This window comes from Nycticebus coucang, unplaced genomic scaffold, assembly GCF_027406575.1.
Source record: "Nycticebus coucang isolate mNycCou1 unplaced genomic scaffold, mNycCou1.pri scaffold_72, whole genome shotgun sequence".
Taxonomy (NCBI): Eukaryota; Metazoa; Chordata; class Mammalia; order Primates; family Lorisidae; genus Nycticebus; species Nycticebus coucang.
The window spans coordinates 460,001-482,372 of record NW_026515592.1 but is presented as its reverse complement, the minus strand read 5'-3'; the positions used below and the strand labels follow the sequence as shown (position 1 = coordinate 482,372).

The 22,372-nt window shown below is 42.1% G+C and overlaps 2 pseudogenes; both read right to left on the bottom strand.

Annotated features, from left to right (window-relative positions):
• LOC128579559 (sphingosine-1-phosphate phosphatase 1-like) overlaps nt 1-774 on the bottom strand; it is a 37,292-nt pseudogene extending 36,518 nt beyond the window's left edge.
• Nucleotides 775-9,868: 9,094 nt separating this feature from the next.
• Nucleotides 9,869-22,372, bottom strand: part of LOC128579558 (bifunctional methylenetetrahydrofolate dehydrogenase/cyclohydrolase, mitochondrial-like) — a 23,247-nt pseudogene continuing 10,743 nt past the window's right edge.

The following is a 22,372-nucleotide window of genomic DNA, read 5'->3' as shown; positions in this document are numbered from 1 at the left end:
AGATTTTGGAGGGGACTGGCCAAATTTAAAATAACTGTACAGAGCAAAGAGAACTCCAAGCTTTTAATTGCCCCAAGCTGAGCGGGGAAAGGGGAGGGATTCTTACCTGCCAGCGGCCATAGGTGAGGAGGACCATGGAAATGGGGATGGCGGTGCCGGACATGGCATGCGTGGAGGGCATGCTGTACTCGGAGTTGTAGAAGACCTCCAACTTCACCACAGGCGGCGAGACGGCGGGGCCAGCGGATGATGTGCTTGGTGCACTGGCCCAGGTACATGACCAGCACCCAGATGACCACGAGCCTCTGGCCCACCAGGGGGTCCAGGTTCCAGATCCAGAAGGGGAAGAACATGATGTAAAAGAGTTCGTTGCCCAACTCCGTGCCGAAGCAGAACAGGTAGTAGAGCGGCCCGTTGCTCACGCAGGCCAGCTCGCCCTCCTCGCCGGTCAGCGAGTTGCCCGCGCGCCGTGGCGAGGCCCGGCCCAGCTGGGCGGCCAGCCCGTTCCGCACGCCGTTGGGGGCCCCGCCGCCGCCCGGCTTGGCGGGACACTGATTGCGGTCCTCCCGGGCGGCCGCGCGTCCCCGGGGGCCCTCGCCTGCCGCTCTCGCCGCCAGGGGTCTCCGGCTCGGGGCGCCTCCGCCTCCTCATCCTCCCTCAGGTCGGCGGAGCGCTTGGCAGCGCTTCCATCCCGCACAGCCGCTGGAAACGGGCCACTTTCTGCGGCTCCTGCAGCCAGCCGGCCAGTCGGGCCAGGCGCTGCCTCAGCGACATGATAACGGACCCGCCGGGAAGGCAGGCTGGCCCCCTGCGAAGCCCCGAACCGTCCCCGCGCGCCCGGTCAGCAGCAGCGGCAGCTGCGCCTCCCTCTAACCGCGGGACTCTGACCGGTGACGGCGCCACAGGCCGCAGAGACCGCTGCGCCCCCGCCCTGCGCGCCCCTCCCTTGCCGCGCGCGCTCCGCCTCCTCCCACGGCCTCCACGCGCCCGCGCGGGCCGTGTCCCGCCCCCCGCAGCTCTTATAAGGGCCGCGCAGTGCTTTGCTACCCCTGGCGCATCCGGCTGCTTCTCGGGAAGGCCAGCGGGCTGTCGTACAAGGTTCTCCGGAATACCCGCCACCTGGCGGTGCTCGGCTGGCAGGCCGTAATGTGTTCCTCCTCCTCCATCTTCGGCATGGGTCTCCGCAGACTAGTGTTGCCGGATTCCCGCTATGAAACATAGACTTGGAGAGGCCGCGATCTTGGTGCATGCTTTGGAGAGGCCAGTGACCCAGCAGCCGGACTTCCTGCTGGCACAGAATCAAATGGCTAATGATGAATGCAGGCGAAGTAACCACCACGCGCAGGAATCGCTTGACACAAGTAATTAACAGCTAATTACAGAGCTGTAGCGGACGACTGATGTCTCGAAAGCTATGTGTAAAGACTAGATGTAGACCCCAAGACAGGACCAGGAACTATAATCAGTAAAATTAACAACTGTGGTCTACAAAAGAAAATCCAATCACCTACAGCTTCAAAATATTGTCATTGGTCAGATATTTTGACAAAGGTTAAGAGAGCACAGGTGTTCTTGCCTTACGTGTAAAAATTCCTTGTAGGGAAGTCTGTCGCTAGACAGTTTGCACAGAGGAAATGTGGTTCGTGGCTGAATGCCTTGTGTAAATTTTTGAGTTGTATGTATATATAGAGTGACTTAAAATGTCCTTGACTCACAACTTACAAACTCTTTCTTGAGGAAACAGTTTATAAAAGATCTCTGAACCCTAATTCCAGGAAGTTGTTTCAGGTAAGGAGGATGCCCATAATTAAAGAATTTGAATTACTTACAAGAAACAGGCTGGAAAGTTCCCATGCACTTAAGTCATTAGAAACATTTTTATTTCCCAGGCAGGGTTATTGTCCTCCTCCCTCTCCACTTGCTAAACTGTGGCCATAGAGAGGGGAATAAATCATCCACACCCTCACAGTATAAAGAAGAGACAGAGGACCATCTCTAGAGTATAAAGCAGGTGGCAAGTGTAAAATCAATAAATAAACAACATGCCCTGGAAAGGAGAAGGAACAAGTTTGGGAACAGCAAGAAAGGTGTTAAAAGATCCTGTTTAGCTGGATTTTTTTTTGGCCGGGGATGGGTTTGAACCTGCCACCTCTGGCATATGGGACCGGCGCCCTACTCCTTGAGCCACAGGCACCGCCCTAGCTGGATTTTAATTAAAGAACAAGTTACGAATAGCTGAAGAAGTCCTCATAAGGGAAAGATAGAGGACAGGGGATAAGAACATGCAAAGATATTTTTGGCAAACAATAGCTCCTAGAACAGTGGTTCTCAACCTTCCTAATGTCATGGGCCCTTTAATACAGTTCACGACCCACAGGTTGAGAACCTAGGAACAGCAATTGGAAAAGGGAGGGTAGGAGGAGGTTGTACAGCCTTGAATGCCAAGCTAGGGATTTTATTTTATACTCAATGGGAGCCATGGAAATCTTTCATACATACACTAGGGAGCGATAACATCAGAACTGTGTTTTTTGAAAGATAATAGGGAAGGAAATCAAAGATGAATTGCCAGAGGTCAGAGACCAAAGGCTAGGTAAATAATTAGAAAATGATTGCAGTAATCAGGTGAGAGAGAATGAAGGCTTGAACTAGAACCAGGTTCTGGGAGTTGGAAGGAAGGAGATAGATTTGAATGAAATTTTGGAATTAGGAAAATAAAGTGTTTTCATTTGGATTCATAGGTCTGCAGGCAAATAGTAAGCCATCCATCCCTGACTGGAACACGTTGTATGTCTTATACTGAGGCACTAACAATCTAATGAGGGAGACAAAAACATGAGAAAAGGTGCGAGTATACTCAAAGAAGTATTCTTGCATTCTGGCAAGGCACAGTGGCTCCCACCTGCAATCCTAGCTCTTTAGGAGGCCAAAGTAGGAGGATCTCTTGAGCCCAGAATAGGAAACCAAACCAGGAAATACAGGAAGACATTGTCTCTACCAGAAAAGGGGGAGGGATTATTCAGATTCATCCAAGAAATTTTCATTCTGGGGACTATTTAGTCCAAAGATGGAAGAGAGAAAGAAAAGTACATAAAATAAAGTAGAAAGTGATCTACTTTGCATCTTTATAGTCCAAAACTAAATCATGACTCTATTAACATTGGTGTATTTTGTGTGAATGCAATATTATTTTCTTTAACATTAGTGTGAGCAAAGATGATGGGAAGATAGGAATTTGGCCTATGACTGCACTAAAGAAGGAAAATAATGCAAGTTGACAAAGCTCGAAAGGGCTGACACTGTCCTGCTGGTGTAATAAGTTTTTGTTAATGGTAAGGACAAGGTCATAGCTGTATACCAACGAGTCATGGTGAAAACAATATTCTGCTGGTTTCTATTTACATTCGCTCTGACCTTTGTATAACAGAATGTCATAAAACTTAATAGAAATTTATACCAAAAGATTCAAATATAGAGTGTCCCCCAAAGTTGCCATATATAGGGAAAAATGGGTAATTGTAGCTAAATGTAACTCAATTTACAAAATATTCTTTATGAAATTTTACAAAGAGGTAGCCAACACATAGTAATTTTTGTAAATATTTTGTATTTTCCCCTACATATGGTGATTTGGGGGACATTCTATGGCAAGCATTTTTATCATACAGCATAAACATTTAAAAAAATATATTGCTGGCTGGATGCAGTGGCTCACACCTGTAATCCGAGCACTCTGGGAGGCTGAGGCTGGTGGATTGCTTGAGCTCACGAGTTCAAGACCAGCCTAAGCAAAAGTGAGACCTCAGCTCTACTAAAAATAGAAAAACCAAAAAAAAAAAAATAGAAAAACTGAGGCCAGGAGATTGCTTGAGTCCAAGAGTTGGAGGTTGCTGTGACTCTGCCTCACAAAAAAAAAAAAAAAAAAAAAAAAAAAAAAAATATATATATATATATATATATATATATATATAACTGTCAAGTAAGAATATACTGCTATACTGCGTGGGATTCATATCTTATTTGCAAAACCAAGTAAGAATATCTATCATAGGCTCAGTGCCTATAGCTCAGCGGCAAGGGCACCAGCCACAAACACCAGAGCTGGCGGGTTCAAATCCAGCCTGGGCCTGCCAAACAATAATGACAACTACAACCAAAAAATAGCCAGGCGTTGTGGTGGGTGCCTGTAGTCCCAGCTACTTGGGTGGCAGAGGCAAGAGAATTGCTTAGGCCTAAGAGTTTGGGTTGCTGTGAGCTATGATGCTACAGCACTCTACCCAGGTGACAGCTTGAGACTCTTATTTCCAAAAAAAAAAAAAAGAATATCTACCGGGTGGTGTCTGTGGCTCAGTCAATAAGGCACCGGCCCCATATACTGAGGGTGGCAGGTTCAAACCCGGCACCAACTGAACTGCAACAACAAAAAAATAGCCGGGCATTGTGGCGGGCATCTGTAATTCCAGCTACTCGGGAGGCTGAGACAGGAGAATTGCTTAAGCCCAAGAGTTTGAGGTTGCTGTGAGCTGTGACGCCACAGCACTCTACTGAGGGGGACATAATAAAATCCTGTCTCAAAAAAAAAAGTCTATGTGAAAAAGATTTTAATATTACATACATTTAAACTGAAATACATAGAAGGACATAAGAAAACTATGAAGCATGGATTAAGATACAATTCTCATATCTATGGTAGATATTATTATTATTATTTTTTTTTTTTGTAGAGACAGAGTCTCACTTTATGGCCTCAGTAGAGTGCCGGGGCATCACACAGCTCACAGCAACCTCCAACTCCTGGGCTTAAGAAATTCTCCTGTCTCAGCCTCCCGAGTAGCTGGAATTACAGGCGCCCGCCACAACGCCCGGCTATTTTTTTGTTGTTGCAGTTCGGTTGGTGCCGGGTTTGAATCTACCACCCTCAGTATGTGGGGCAGGTGCCTTACTGACTGAGCCACAGACACCACCCGGTAGATATTCTTTTTTTTTTCAGTAGCTGAAACTATAGGCGCCTGCCATAACGTCCGGCTATTTTTTTTTGTTGTAATTGTCATTGTTGTTTGGCAGGCCTGGGCTGGGTTTGAACCCACCAGCTCTGTGTATGTGGCTGGCACTGACATAGATATTCTATAAAGGTAATGTATTACTGAATTTCTAATGAACTTTCATAAAAGTAGTAAGGAAAACAAAATATGCAGTCTTAGCCTAGGATGTTGTACCTTTGACAAGTAATTTAAATTAAGCTTATATTTTAGCATATTGGGTTGAAGTGAACTACTGATTCAACCACTTTTACAATGAGGTCAAAGAACTTTATACACCTCCTATCAGGCCTGTAATCCTGGCTCTCTGGGAGGCCATGGTAGATGGATTGCCTAACTAAGCTCAGGAGTTGGAGACCAGCCTGAGCAAAACTGAGACCCTGTCTCTGAAAATAATCTGGCGTTGTAGCAGGCGCCTGTACTCCCAGCTACTTGCGAAGCTGAGGTAAGAGAATTGCTTGGGCCCAATAGTTTGAGGTTGCTGTGCGCTATGACACCATAGGACTCTACTGAGGGGGACATAGTGAGACTCTGTCTCAAAAACAAAAACAAACAAAAAAACCTTGTATTTATGTTGTATCTTTTACTTTCTGTTTTTAAAAATAATTTTCTCCTTATTAAGGAACACATTTCCTAATTAGATGAATGCTTTTTCCCTGCCAGAAACATTACAGTCTATCCTTTCCACAATCATGTTCACTTACTCTAACCCTCCCCACTTTCATGATAGTTCTCCTTCCTTTCTCACCTATGTAAATACAAATAAGAAATAAGTCCTCCTGTATTTGTGAAATGTAATATTTACATTAATTTGTATTAATATAAAATATTTAAAAGATAAAGTTAATGTTTAAAGAAAATTATAATAATCATTTTAAACTGAATATTGTCTTTTTTTTTTTTTTTTTTTTTGCAGTTTCTGGCCGGAGCTGGGTTTGAACCCACCACCTTTGGCATATGGGGCCGGCATTCTACTCCTCTGAGCCACAGGTGCTGCCCTGAATATTGTCATTTATTTTCTTTTGCCTACCAAGATCCAAACTTAATTTCTTGTTTGTTAAACTATGAAATGTATGTATTGCAATCTATTTACCATAAATTTTTACTAGAATATTTTTGACATGGCAATATCAGTACATAGAACGGTATAGGAATCAATAGTTGTTATGAATATGTTATTTTGAAAGATTAAGTATGTTTATTAAATTCTTTATATACACCTAAGGATTTTATCCTGCATCTTCTATTAATTTTATTATATTTCTCAAAAATATAATTTCCTCTTAATTCTCAAAAAGATATCTGTCATAGAACAAATGCAAACAAAATGAATGTTTTTTCTCACTTTTGTTTTCAAGGGTATAACAGATGCCACAAGAATGTGTGATTTGTATAAGTAAAATTTTATCATTTATGAGTAATGAGTTCTCTATCCTTTCAACTTTCTATGCCCCAGCCTTTGAATCACCTTCTTCCAAGTAACATTCTAAGAGAAAAACCCTTCAGAGAGGCTTGTTGCCGGTAGCACAGTGGTTACAGCACCAGCCACATACACCAAGGATGGTGAGTTCAAACCCAGCCCTGACCAGCTAAACAACAATGACAACTACAATGAAAAATAGCCAGGCATTGTGGTGGGCACCTGTAGTTCCAGCTCCTTGGGAGGCTGAGGCAAGAGAATCACTTAAGCCCAAGAGTTTAAGGTTGCTGTGAGCTGTGACGCCACAACACTCTATATCTCAAGAAGAAGAAGAAGAAGAAAAAAAAAGGTCTCTTATCTACTTTTTTCTACCTTATACAGGCTGAGATGACCATGGGCTTCTTTCTTTTTCTTTTTTATTTTTTAGTGTAGGTCCACCTACATTGTCCAGGCTGGTCTTGAACTCCTGGACTCAAGTGATCCTCACACCTTGGCTTCCCAAAGTGCTAGGGTTATCAGATGTGAGCTACTGTGCTTGCCCTTAAAAGACTCATTTTTTGTTATTTTATTTATTTAAATATTTTTTTATATTTTGAAACAGAGTCTCCCTTTGTTCCCCTCAGTAGAGTGCTATGGCGTCACAGCTCACAGCAACCTCAAACCCTTGGGCTTAAGTGATTCTCTTGCCTCAGCCTCCTGAGTAACTGGGACTACAGGCTCCCACTACAATGCTTGGCTAGTTTTAGAGATAAAGTCTCACACCTGTGAGCTCAGGCAATCCACACACCTTGGCCTCCCAAAGCACTAGGATTACAGGCGTGAGCCATGGCCCTGCCTTTTATTTTTTTCAAATAACTAGATCAGGCATAACAAATTTGAAGACTTTTAAGATCAGCATTAGGAATCAACTCACAGAACTGTGAAAACTGGAAGGGGCTTCCTGATCTCAAGGCTGCGGTAAGCTGTAAGTGTTCCAGGGCACTCCAGCCTGGGTGATACAGCAAGGCCCTGCTTAAAAAAAAAAAAAAAAAAGGAAAGAAAAACAATGGCTCAGGGTGGTGCCTGTGGCTCAGTGGGTAGGGTGCTGGCCCCATATACCAAGCGTGGTGGGTTTGAACCTGGCCCCCGCCAAATTGCAACAACAACAAAAAATAACTGGGAATTGTGACAGGCTGTAGTGCCAGTTACTCAGAAGGCTAAGGCAAGAGAATCGCTTAAGCCTAGGAGTTGGAGGTTGCTGTGAGCTGTGACGCCACAGCACTCTACAAAGGGCGATAAAGTGAAACTCTGTCTCTAAAAAAAAAAAAAAAAATGGCTCAGCACCAGAGCACAGTGGTTATGGCACCAGCCACATACACCCAGGGTGGTGGGTTTGAACCCAGTCCGGGCCAGCTAAACAACTACAACAAAAAAATAGCCAGGCATTGTGGCAGGTGCCTGTAGTCCCAGCTACTTGGGAGGCTGAGGCAAGAGAATGGCTTAAGCCCAAGAGTTTGAGGTTGTTGTGAGCTGTGACACCACAGCACTCTACCGAGGTCGACATAGTGAGACTCTGCCTCAAAAAAAGAAAAATACAAGGAATGGTATTCTAGGGAGTGGTTAAGGATGTATTTGGGGTCTCAGAAGTCATAGTTGAATCTATAGGAGACCTATAGTGGCTGCTTCAATTAGAAAAAATTATATGTTTAGCTTTTCAGTCCTTCATAATCACTTTCTAGCTTAGCAGTTCAGCTTTATTTCCTACGGGAACAAGGACACAGCCTTGTCATCCAATCAGGCTTCCCTTTTCATTCATAACCACGTTCTACTCCTCTCTGAAACACTGGCTTTCTGTCCTTCTATTTAACTATATCACATCCCATATTTAAGGTTTATATTTTTCATAAAGTACCTGAGAAAATGGACGCCTAGGATTATCTTGCTAGAACTCTGTGGAAATGATTCCTATGGTAACCCCTGGGTTGGGCACCCACCTTCTGCTGGGCCAGAAAGTAGTTTCTCTAGGATGTTTGCACTTTGGGACAGGGAGAGAGATTGGGGATATCTCTCTCCAGGGGTTAAAGCTTTAAGTCTAAGCTCAATAACATCATAGACATCTTTCCTGCTGTTAGACAAAGCTGGTCAGCAGTGAGAGAAAGTGAAACTACCATCCGAAAGCAACAGAAACAAGACTTGTGAAGACCCATAACAAGGGTTGGGTCCCTTGTTCCGGCTGCTCCCAACACCCACCTCTGCAGCCCTGCCTTTCTCGATCCCTCCTTGGATTTCATGAGCCAATAATTACTCTCTGTATGTAGGTTTGAGTTGAGTTTCTGTTTCTTTTTTTTTAAGAAAAAAAAAAAGGGGCGGCACCTGTGGCTAAAAGGAGTAGGGCAGCAGACCCATATACTGGCGGGTTCAAACCTGGCCCCGGCCAAAAACTGCAAAAAAAACCCCAAAAAAACCTTTAGTCATAAGGTCAGATTAAATTCAATATTAACTCAAGTTCTTAAAAATCGTTTGGAAAAGCCAACAGAGCACATTACAGAAAAGCCAGCATCTGCTGACATTCTTTGGTGAAAAAGTAAGTTGCATACTTAAATGAGCTGCCGAAATGATTATCAATTCCTAGGTTTTGTTTTTCAAAAATAGGTTTCAAGATAGCTCAAAGAAACGGTGCATACCCCTAACAATATAAAAATTTAATAATGAAATCTAAGTATATAGCAAAAGTCAAATATGATAATTCACATGAATAAGTTATAAAATAATATTTTTGGTCCTAGAAAACTAAAATGAGACCTCCCTGATGGTTAATATGCATGTGGGCTAAAGGCAAATAGAACAACTTAAAGATTTTCCCAGTTACTAAGCCACCAAAAGAAAAAAAAAGAAGAAAAGAAAAGAAAAAGAAAAAAAAAGCTTAGGATTTTCTAGCTAATTCAGTTCTACTTGTATAAATCTGATTATCCATCAATACTTATATCTTAATAAATTAATTTTTTTTCTATGCAATTACCAACATTTTTTCCCTTTCACCTTTTCCCTAATTTTCTCTAGCATTGTTTTTCCTTTGGTTTGATTAGTTGACCTCAAAGTTTTGGAACCTAAAATGAGTATCAATTCCTATTGGAATAGCCTTTGGGAAATGCAATGCTAGAAAAGTCAAATTCTTAAGACAGGTGGCTTGACAAAGCGAGGCATCCATTTTCAGTGGAAAGGTGTTGCCATGTTAGTCCCTAGGCTAATGGCTGCTCTTAACTAGATCAGAGGACCCAGCATGATACTGGGGACCCATGTGCACAAACACCCACCCATTTAAGCTTTCAATAAATACAAAGCATCATTTAAACTGTTTCAGTAGAATAAATAAAAAATATTGCATTTCTATTGGCCTGCTTTCCTCTTCAAGACAACAAAGACACAACTGTTAATTACTGGCTACACCAAGGTCTTTAGATGTCAGCACTTCCTGCTCTTCAGCCCTCAGCAGTTTTTTTGTTTGTTTTGTAGTGTCTAGACAGTCTCACTCTGTCACCCTTGGTAGAGTGCTGAGATGTCATAGTTCACCTCAAGCTCCTGGGCTTGAGTAATCTTCTTGCCTCAGCCTCCTCAGTAGCTGGGACTACCGGTGCCAACCACAACAACTGGCTAGTTTTTCTATATTGAGTAGAGATGGGGTCTTGCTTTCGCTCAGGCTGGTCTCAAACTTCTGAGCTCAAAGGATCCTCCAACTTGTGCTTCCCAGAATGCTAGGATTACAGGTGTGAGCCACTGCGCCCCACCAGGCCTCAAAAGTTTTTTTCAGCAACAATGGTATCCTGGGCGTCGCCTGTGGCTCAAGGAGTAGGGCGCCGGTCCCATATGCCGGAGGTGGTGGGTTCAAACCTAGCCCGGCCAAAAGCCACAAAAAAAAAAACAATGGTATCTTCATTCGCATTGCCACTGTCATGGGACCAACACCCCCAGGAACTGGAGTGATGTAACCAGTTTTGTTCCCGACTCCTTCAAAATCCACACCTCCAACCAACTTAGGTTTAGCAGTTATGAGCTCTTGAACTCTTATTTATCCCCACGTCTATGACTGTTGCTCCTGCTGTGATCAGATTTGGAAGCCTGCAGCAGATGCTACCACATCTACAGAATTGTGTGTTTCCTCAGCTGATCTTTAGGAACGTATGGGTAACATATCGTAACTGTGGCATCACCTCCTAGGACGTTCACATGCCCCATCTGTGTGTAGTAACATTGCAATAGGCATTCCAATTTTTTGACCTTCTAGCCACAGCTGCCTTCCCTAGGGTTGGAATATTGGAATGCCACAATCACTTAATTATTTTCTACACACGTCGTGGGGTAGCTGGTAACGAATACTGGAACAAACTTATTCTCTCTACGTCAGTTACATGAAGGCATCAACATCCTTGTCTGGAGAAACAGCACTGCAGATTGCAGATCTGTCCCTCATCAGGGTGCTCTGAAGGCAGCTGAACCTTATCATCACTATTTAGTTTGTTGATTAAATTCCACAATTCTGCCTCTGAAATGGAAGCTGATTTCACATTTCTCTCACTGTGGATTCCCACATCTGCAGCTGGTCTGGTTTTGTTGAGGACACAGGAGTGACTTGCAGGGTTCTCTCGGACCAGAATCACCTTCAGGTAGAGTTGTTTATTGTCAGAGGCCACCCACTCTTCCACCTCCTGCTGCACTTCCTGCTTGATCTCCTTGGCCAGTTTCCTTCCAGAAATGACAACAGCTTCCTTTGGAACAGCTGAGAGGATAGCTCTGTGCGGGGTCTCACTCTTGCTCAGGCTGTTCTCAAACTCCTGAGCTCAAGGAATCCACCTGCCTTGGCCTCCCACAGTGCTGGGATTACAGGCGTGAACCAGCAAACCTGGCCCTTGCTTCTCTCTCTTACCACTACCTTATATCCAGCTATTCTTACCCTATGTTCAGTTATTGTAAAGTGAAGTTCCCTGAATATTATTTCCTGCCCTTTTGTGCCCCGGTGCTTTGGCTCAGATTGTTTCTTGCTATCTTGAACTCACTTCCTCCCATATTTACCTCAGCTGGCTAAACCCTTCAAGATTGCCTTTTACATTAGACTGTGAATTAGTTGAAGACAGGAAGAGTATTCCTCATTTCTCTGTTCTTAAAACAGACATGTTTATTGAATAGCTGCATAAATAAATATAAATGAATGAATTTTAGAAACCCATTCCTACAGAATTTTCCTAGAAAAAAAAATTTTTTGAGACAGAGTCTCACTGTGTCACCCTGGGTAGAGTGCTGTGGCATCACAGCTCACAGCAAACTCAAACTCATGGGCTTAAGCAATTCTCTTGCCTCAGCCTCCCAAGTAGCTGGGACTACAGGTGCTCGGCACAACATCTGGCTATATTTTTGTTGCAATTTGGCCAGGGCTGGGTTTGGAACCCGCCACTCTTGGTGTATGGGGTGAGCGCCCTACTCACTGAACCACAGGAGCCACCGGTTCAGCTATTATTTTGTTGTTGCAGTTGTCATTGTTGTTTTAGCTGGCCCAGGCCGGGTTCAAACCCTCTAGCCTTGGTGTATGTGGCCAGGGCCCTACCCACTGAGTAACGGGCACCACCCCTAGAAAAATATTGAAGCCAGACTCTGGACTTCAAGTGAGATTCTGTCTCTACAAAAAATAGAAAAATTCGCTGGGCATGCTAAACTGCACTTGTAGTCCCAGCTACTCGGGAGGCTGAAGCAGGAGGATTGCTTGAACCTAGCAGTTTGAAGTTGCTGTGAGCTGTGATGGTGCCCTGTATCAAAAAAAAAAAAATCTATATATATACTGAAGCCAAAGGATTATTAAAATGTATATGAACCTGATTAGTTCCCTTTTCTGGTCCTTATAAAAATCTTTGAGAAAATCTGATGATCTTAGAGAAGCCACAGGTTCTGGTCCAAACCAGTGCTTTCTATAACTATTTGGTAATGAATTCTTTACATTTTTTACACTTAAATAGTCATTAGGAGGCAACAAGAACATGTCTTTCCCTTTTTAGATAGCCAGTTTTAATAATAAAGGTAACTCTTTTGGATTTATGCAACATGTGTTATCTGATGTGCCTTACAGATAGTAACTTAATTTAATCCTCGCAACAACCATAAGATGAGTGTTATTTCTATCCTCATCCCACATTATGAAAAATTGAGGGGCAGAAACATTAAAGAAAATATTCAAGTTTCGCAAATACCCCTGAAACTTGGTAAATGTAGAATGTAAATGTTTTGGCACAGTAACTGAGATAACGCCGGAAAGGCTATGTTAACCACTGTGATAAAAATGTGTCAAATGGTTTATGAAGTGAGTGTATAATGCCCCATAATCATATCATTGTATACAGTTATGATTTAATAAAAAAATTAAAAAAAAAAAAAAAGAAAATATTCAAGGCTGTGGAACTAGTTAAGTAATAGAGCCAGAACCAAAGGCACCTTGAAACTCAAGTCCACACTCACATGCGAAGCTCACTATGTTATGTTGCATCCACAAACTCCTAAAACTACCTGTTCTCCTATGACCACCAATATTCAGAAAATTCCATCTTCTGCCTTTTGGCAGATGACCTTCAACTGACTTCTGTGTCCTGAATTTTCACATTATATTTAGTTGATCTTTAAGATAAAATAAACATACATTACACAAAATGTTTCATGGAGGAAAAAGGAAGTAGAATCACTTTCCACTCATTTCCATGAAAAAAAAAATTGTGCGTTTACCAAATACAAAGCATTAGGCTAAGGGCTGGAGAAGATATGCACAGGACCACAAGAAGCTCATGATTGGATGGCGCCTGTGGCTCAGTCGGTAAGGCGCCGGCCCCATATACCAAGGTGGCAGGTTCAAACCTGGCCCCGGCTGAACTGCAACCAAAAAATAGCTGGGCGTTGTGGCGGGCACCTGTAGTCCCAGCTACTCAAGAGGCTGAGGCAAGAGAATCGCTGAAGCCCAGGAGTTGGAGGTTGCTGTGAGCTGTGTGATGCCACAGCACTCTATCGAGGGCCATAAAGTGAGACTCTGTCTCTACAGAAAAAAAAAGGATGCTCATGATTTAGAAGGGGAGATTTTAGAATGTATACAAATTACTATAACAAAAACGCCCCCTGTATTATGGAATATTATATAACCATTAAAAATGAAATCCTGCCATTTGCAATAACACGTATGGACCTGGAGAACATTATGCTAAGTGAGCTAAGCTGAGCACATAAGGACAACCTCACGCATGCTCACTCTTATGTGGGAGCTAAATGTTAAACACCAATGATCTCCTGGAGACAGAGTGGAGATGAGAATGACGGTTACCAGAGTCAGGAAAGGGTATCAGGGCACTGACAGGGATAAGGTGGGGATGGCTAATAGATGCAAAAATATGGTTGGTTAGATAGAATGAACAATATTTGATAGCACGACAAAGCAACTATAATCAACCATTAGGGCATACTTTAAAATAACTGAACGGCGGAATTGGAATGTTCCTAACACAAAGAAATGATAAATGCTTGAGGTGATGGATACCCCAGTTACCCTGATTTTGTTAGCTCATATTTTAGGCCTGTATCAAAACAACAGATACACCCTATAACTATATGCTATTATGTACCCATAAAAAACTTTTAGACACTGTGTAAACAGTGTTAGAGGAATGATAGGAGAAGAGATTATTTCCCACAGAAGCAAGGGATAGCATTTGTGTCCGACAGAAGTTCAGAGGGGGAAATTTTGAACAGAAAACATCTGAGGCATAGAAAAAGAGAATGAGTGAGCCGAGTGGGAAAGCTGTCAGAATCTGAATGGAGTCATTTGTGCTAAATACTAACAGTGTTGAGGAAGGCCATGAAGAGAAGGGTTCTTGTGGATAAATGCCTGATAACAGAACCTGTCATGAAGGACTCTACAATAACTTCCCTCAACCTTGCATTACAGCCATAGCAATCACACAGAAAAAGTACTTCCATAAGGATATCTGCCCAGCAATTGCCTGTTCAACCTCAGACTGGCATCGCCTTTTTTATTGATCCTTGGAAGAGGGATAATTATCTAAAAACAATTTTGTGATCTTCCACAGTTTTCCTTTAAAAACCTTTTTCTAGGCTGGGTCTGGTGGCTCCTGCCTATAATCCTAGCACTCTGGGAAGCCGAGGCAGGTGGATCACTTGAGCTTAGGAGTTGGAGATCAGCCTAAGCAAGAGTGAGACCCTGTCTCTTAAAAAAAAAAAAAAAAAAAAAAAAGCTGGGTGTTGTGGTGGGCACTTGTAGTCCCAGCTCCTTGGGGAACTGAGGCAAGAGGATCACTTGAGCCCATAAGTTTGAAGTTGTGAATTATGATGCCACAGCACTCTACCAAGGGTGACAAAGTGAGACTCTGTCTAAATAAATAAATAAAACCTTTGTCTTTCTTTACCTCCCTGAATATGCACATAGTTTACTACAGCTTATTGCATTTCAATGCCCTATTCCCAAATAAATATTATTTTCTTTTAGAGGGCCTCTCTCCATTTGACAATGATTAGACTGGAAAAAGTTATGTAGGTTTTAAAAACAACTGAAAGAGTTCATGGAAGGAAGAAGAGATGAGGTTAAACCTCCTTGTGGAAAGACCAAAAAGTCATGCTGAATGCTAATGAAGCTATACTTTATTCATAGGTAACAGAAAACCTAAAAAGGGGGGAAGAGGGGAAGAATGCTACGATTGGAGTAGTAATCTTTTTTTGTTTTTTGAAGACAGAGTCTCACTTTGTTGCCCAGGCTAGAGTGGCATGGCATCAGCCTAGCTCTCAGCAACCTCAAACTCTTGGGCTCAAATGATCTTTCCTGTCTCAGCCTCCCGAGTTGGCTGGACATGGTGGCTCACATCTGTAATCCTAGTACTCTGGCTGGTGGAGGCAGGAGGGTCACTTGAGCTCAGGAGTTTGAGACCAATCTGAGTAAGAGCAAGATCCCATCTCTACTAAAAATAGAAATTAGCCAGGCCTTTTGGCAAGTGCCTATAGTCTCAGCTAGTTGGGAGGCTGGGACAGGGGGATTGCTTGAACCCGGGAGTCTGAGGTTGCAGTGAGCTATGATAAGTGAGCTATGCAGTGAGCCACTGCACTCTAGCCTGGCACCATGAGCAAGACTCTGTCCAACAAAAGAAATTGTTGCCATATGCCGAAAGTGTTGCTGAAAAGTAGACTGCAAATGGAAGACCCTGGGCAAAGCAAATAAAAGATATGCTTAAACCAGTAGTTTGAAAGCTAGTTTTAATGATACTGGTTCAGGATAGCAAATGAAGCAGCCTTATATTTTCTCAATTTAAGGCTAGAAAAAAGCCATTTTAAGCATCGAGTAGAGTGACAGACATTTTGGGTACTAAGTCCATAGATATACCCAGAAGTAGGCTACTACTTCAATGATGGGTCTGGATTGCTTTTTTCTCCTTCTTTTTCATATTGTTTTGGTTGGTAAACGCATTTATTTCAGGTGTAAACTATGAGTGCTCTAAATCTATACAATTTCTCCTTCCTATCCACAGTGACCGGAACAATCTCTTACCTTTATAATTCCTACTTTTTTCTTTCTTTTCACTTTAACTCTACCATAATTTCAGCCACTTTAGATTTTTAAAAATAGGTGTTTTGTAGTATATTTTCATCAAAAAGTGTACTTAACCAAGAAGGAAATTAAATGAAATACACTGAGTTATTGAGAATACCACAGTATCAAATCACAGTATCAAAAGAATGATATTTTATAGTTGACATAGTACATTAACATAAAATTCAATATATTATTTCATTTTGGTCCTTAAAATGTTTCTGAAATAAATTATCACAATTTTACAGTTGAGGCAAATTAGAAAGTGGAAGAGATGGAATGAGAATTATTGGTGTTGTTTTCCTGTTACTACATTATCCTATGTATTACATAATCAGAAAAATATACTATGTAGGGCTCGATGCCTGTAGCTCAGTGGCTAGGGTGCCAGCCACATGCACTAGAGCTCGTGGGTTCAAACCTAGCCTGGGTCTGCTAAACGTCGACGACAACAACAGCAACAAAAAAAAGTAGCCAGGTGTTGTGGTGGGCGCCTGTAGTCCCAGCCGCTTGGAGGCTGAGGCAAGAGAATTGCTTTAGCCCAAGAGTTTGGGGTTGCTGTGAGCTCTGACTCCACGGCCCTCTACTGAGGGAGACATAGTAAGACTCTGTCTCAAAAAAACAAAAACAAAAAAAAAGAAAGAAAGAAAAGAAAAGAAAAAGAAAAATATGCTATGTGGAAGTGTCAGAAGATCACAATATTCATAGAGAATAATAATGCAGGTAAAAGCCTTTGCCTTGACTATATCTGCCTTACGTGCATTCTTTAACTGGTCATTTCCGATATAATTCAGAAATCTCCATTAGCAAAGGAATAATGTTTTATGTTTATATATATAAACAGATAAATTTCTCTTCCACGAAGAAATGACACTCCTGAACAGTTTGTAAGTGTATTAGTGAAAATAGATTGAATGTGTGTTAGGGATATATACTATTATTTGATTTACTATTTTAATATTTGGGGAACTCCAGAGTTGATGTAGCTGAGTTTCTAAATATACCATTCCATAGAGTAACATTTAATTAATCAGTCACTTTTGTGTTTACATTTTTGTGTAAACACTTTTGTGTTTATATATAAACAGATGAATTTCTCTTCCATGAAGAAATGACACTCCTGAACAGTTTTTAAGTGTATTAGTGGAAACAGATCGTATGTGTGTTAGGGATTCTTAACTAATAGAACTTAACTTCAGAACTATCACGAGCAAAGGGGATAAGTTTGTTTCTAAAAGGATCAAAATTTAGGAGATCTACACTGTGATTGGCCATTTAAAATTTATTTTCTGTCCATAAAAATTTATGGAGTGGCAAATTATCAATATCCATCTGACCATAGATGTGTGAATGTAGGATTATAATTTTTAGGTGATTTGTGGACTCAATACAGTGGGAATCAAAAATTGAAAGGGACCAGCTGCGGAGGCTTTCACCTGTAATCCCAGCACTCTGGGAGACTGAGGAGGGAGGACTGCTTGAGTTCAGGGTTTGGAGACCAGCCTGAGCAAGAGAAAGACCCCACCTCTACAAAAAATAGAAAAATGAGCTGGGCATCATGGCAGGCACCTATAGTCCCAGCTACTCAGGAGGCTAAGGCAAGAGGATTGCTTAAGCCCAGGAGTTTGAGGTTGCTGTGAGCTAAGCTGACACCATGGCATTCTAGCCTGGACAACAGAGTGAAACTTCATCTCAAAAAAGCAAAAACCACCACCACCACCATCAGAACAAAGAAACAAATTAAAACGATTTAATTAATTAATCCATAAAGACTGATAGCTAAATTTTACTAAAACAATGGGAACAGTTTTAAAATGTACAAGATATCACATTTCTTAAAGATGTGGAATGAAGGCAGATACATGGATGGCAGCCAGAGAATTTTGTTTAGAGTGGAAATTTAAAACTGGAATTTAAAGTTGACCAGCTAACTCAGTAGGTAGAGCACAAAACTCTTAAATTCGCAGTTGTGAAGTACATAATACATAAAGAGATCATCTATAAGATACATAAATGAACATAATTGTGGGGGAATTTTACAATCCGATAATCTATAGAGACCTTAGATTGTTGTATCTCTCGGGACATTTTTTATGAAGAAGAAAAAAGATGATTAAAGAGGTATTATGAAAATAAAGAAAACATAAAAATTAAAAATATTTAATTGCCACACTGAAGAATGAATAATATTTTTAATTGGTGTTGAACACAAGTGTGGTACATATGTGATAAACACTCCATATTGAGTTGGTTAGATAAGTACTTTTAAGTTGAGAAATAGCACTCCAAGTCTGTAGTGTATTACTTTTATGCTTCTTTTGCCAGCAAATCTCAAAAGATATGCAGTCAAAGTGCCAACTGTTACTATGATATTTCTTTTTTTTTGGCAGTTTTTGGCCGGGGCTGGGTTTGAACCCACCACCACCAGCATATGGGGCTGGCGCCCCACTCCTTTGAGCCACAGGCACTGCCCATATTCTTATCATGAATCTATTATTGAAACAGTCTTAGAAAACAGTTCTTATGGAATTAACAAAAGAACCGTGGCCACTTGAAGACTTCCTATTATCCCTTTTGTTATAGATGCAGTCACCTTCTAGCAAAAGTAAACCGTGATTTTTTTTTTTTTTTTTGAGACAAAGCTTCAAAGCTGTTGCCCTGAGTACAGTACTGTGGCATCACAGCTCACAGCAACCTGTACTCCTGGGCTCAAGCTATTCTCCTGTCTCTGCCTCCCAAGTAGCTGGGTTACAGGCGCTTGCCACAACACTCGGCTATTTTTTTTGGTTGCAGCCGTCATTGTTTGGCGGGCCAGGGCTGGATTCCAACCCAATAGCTCAGGTGTATGTGGCTGGCGCCTTAGCTGCAAACCATAATTTTAATGATTTTCTAATACTGTTCCACATTTTTTTGAATATTAAACATCAAATGATCTTGCTGGCATATTTAAACATTAGAAATGCTGGAAATTATATACAAGATAAAACATTTTAGTCATGTGTCTGAATAGTGAGTTTTATTCCTAATGGATCAAAAGGAACACTTTTTTAGTCATGCTTATTCAGAGAACTTAACTTTTATTTTTTTTGAGACAGACTCTCACTATGTAACCCTGGGTAGAGTGCCATGGTGTCACACCTCATAGCAACTTCAATCTCTTGGGCTTAAGCGATTCTCTTACTCAGCCTCCCAAGGACTACAGGTGCCTGCCACAACACCTGGCTATTTTTTTTGTTGTTGTTGCAGTTGTCATTGTTGTTTAGCTGGCCTGGCCCTGGTTTGAACCCTCCAGCTTGGGTGCATGTGGCCAGCGCCCTACCCACTGAGCTATGGGCGCCGCCTCAAAGAGCTTAACTTTTATTGGAGTAAGACTATGTCACTATGCATATTAAAAATAAATTCAGCTATTAACTGAACCGCAAACATTTTCAAAGACTTGTCCATGAAACACTGCTAAACGTACCAGCCTTATCTTAGTTTAACCTCAAACTAAAAAGGATTAGTTCACTTTAGCTGTCTCCGGTCAAGTATTTGGTTTCAGTAATTTAGGGCAAATGACAAAGAGAGGAATACATGGATTAAAGAAGGATTAAGAGTAGTGGAAAGAGCTGTTCCACATTTCAAAGGGGGATTTCAGCCTCCTTTATTCTTTCATGGTATAAGCTGCTTATTTTGTTTAACATGTTTTTTCAGTGACTTCTATTGATGGCACCTCTTTGACTATCTACTTTTATTTTCCTAGACTTTGTTGGTTTAGTTTCTTTTATAATTCCTTTTTCTTTCTTTTTTGAGACAGAATCTTACTCTGCTGCCAAGGCTAGAGTGCCATGGCATCAGGCCAGCTCATGGCAACCTGAAATTCCTGCATCAAAGTGATACTCCTGTACCAGCCTCCCAAGTAGCTGGGACTAAAGGCACATGCCACAATGCCTGGCTAGTTTTTCTATTTTTAGTAGCGATGGGGTCTTGCTCTTGCTCAGTCAGGCTGGTCTTGAAGGGAAGCTCCCACCTCCACTGCTCAGAGATTACAGGTCTGCACAGCCCCAGCCTTTTCTTACTTTGCACCCCCACCTGGCTTTTGATGTATCCTTCGTTCAGTCATTTACACAGGAATATTCAATTTAAAAAAAAATAGAAATTTTAGCCAACAGCTTGAGGGCACTGGAGGAAAAAAATATAAGTGCCGTTCGTAATGTATTTTGCCACATAATATGAAAAACACTATTAATAATGGTTGGATACGTTCCAGACATTTCTTGTATAGTAGCAGTGACTCCATAGTTACATTCATAGTGCCTCAGACCTATTATGAAAAGATTCCTTTGGCAAATGCTTCTGGTCCAATAAACCCTAAAACATCTCTCTTTGGCATGTGTGTATATGTATGTTTGTATTATGTATGTATGGGTGTATATATATATATCCTAGTCTATGTATCACAGAAGCAGGAATATAGATGTGAAATAAGATAGCCCTTCACACAACAAAAGCACAGCCACTGAACGTCAGCCTACTGCTATAGAATATCATGTCTATCTAAATAGAATGCTTTTTTTTGAGACAGAGTTTCACTTTGTTGTCCTCAGTAGAGTGCTATAGTATCATAGCTCACAGCAACCTCAAACTCTTGGGCTCAAGCAATTGCTGGGACTATAGGCCCCTGCCACAACACCTGGCTATTGTTTTTTGTTTAGCAGGCCTGGGCTGTGTTCAAACCCAGAGCATGTGGCCGGCACTCTAACCAGTGAGCTATGGGCACCCCAATCTAAATAGAATGCTATGAAAAGCCTCATCTCCTAAAACCACCTGGAGGAATTTATTAGCAATGTCATTGGCACCACAATTCTTCCTGTACATCAGTTATTTTAGTCCAGTGTCTACAAGGGCAGACCAGACATGCACATGTACATGTCAGCAGAGCAGGCCCAGTTCCTTATGTTGACCATATGGGCACATCGAACAGCTTGTTACAGTCCCTTCAGTGATCAACTTACAGAGGTTCTACTGTATTTTGGAATTTTTTCTATACTTTGTTTACACTAACAAATACACACATATGCACATGTTGGGTCCAAAGTGATAGTGGCTTATTTAGGAGATGACATCCATCAGCCAGCAGAAGACACAAGCTTAATGCTCAGCAAGGGGCATGGATCTGGGAATGCTGACTTGGAAGGCCATGTTTAGAGCAAATGAAGTGGAGACTCAACTCTTGGAGGAAGAGACTCCAGGAGGAAAATACAAGTGAGGACTTGTAATCCTAGCACTTGGGAGGCAGAGGTGGGTGGACTGCCTGAGCTCAGGAGTTCAATACCAGCCTAAGCCAGAATGAGACCTAATCTCTAAAAATAGCCAGGCATTGTGGTGGGCGCCTGTAGTCCCAGCTACATGGGAGACTGAGGCAAGAGAATCACTTGAGCCCAAGAGTTTGAGGTTGCTGTGAGCTGTGACACCACAGCACTCTACCAAGGGCGACACAGTGAAACTCTGTATCAAAAAAACAAAAAGAGTGAGAACTAAAAATTGGGATAAGGATAACATCAAAGAACTTTTTTTTTTTTTTTTGAGACAGAGTCTCACTATGTCGCCCTCAGTAGAGTGCTGTGGTGTCACAGCTCACAGCAACCTCCATCTAACTCTTGGGCTGAAGCGATTCTCTTGCTTCAGCCTCCTGAGTAGCTAGGACTACAGGCACCCACTGTAGCACCTGGCTTTGTTATTTTTATTTTATTTTTTTATTTTTAATTTCTGCTTGCTTGTTCATTCTTCTTCATTTGAAGTACTCTTTTTTTTTGTTCATTTTCTTCTTCCTCTGGCAATGCTCTGTCCTACTGTTTTTTTTTTTTTTTTTTTGGCTGGGGCTGGGTTTGAACCCACCACCTCCAGCATATGGGACCGGCGCCCTACTCCTTGAGCCACAGGCGCCGCCCTGTCCTACTGTTTTTGATATTAGTAGAGACGGGTTCTAACTCTGGCTCACTGCTGCTCATACTGGTCTCAAACCTCTGAGCTCAGGCAAACCACCTGCCTTGGCCTCCCACAGTGCTGGGACTACAGGAGTGAGCCACCATGCCTGGCCTATTTTTTGTTATTTTTGTTTTTTGTAGAGACAGAGTCTCACTTTGTTGCCCTCAGTAGAGTGCTGTGGCATCAAGGCTCACAGCAACCTCCAGTTCCTGGGCTTAGGCGATTCTCTTGCCTCAGCCTCCCAAGTAGCTGGGACTACAGGCGCCCGCCACAACGCCCAGCTTTTTTTTAGTTGCAGTTCGGCTGGGGCCGGGTTTGAACCTGTCACCCTCAGTATATGGGGCTGGTACC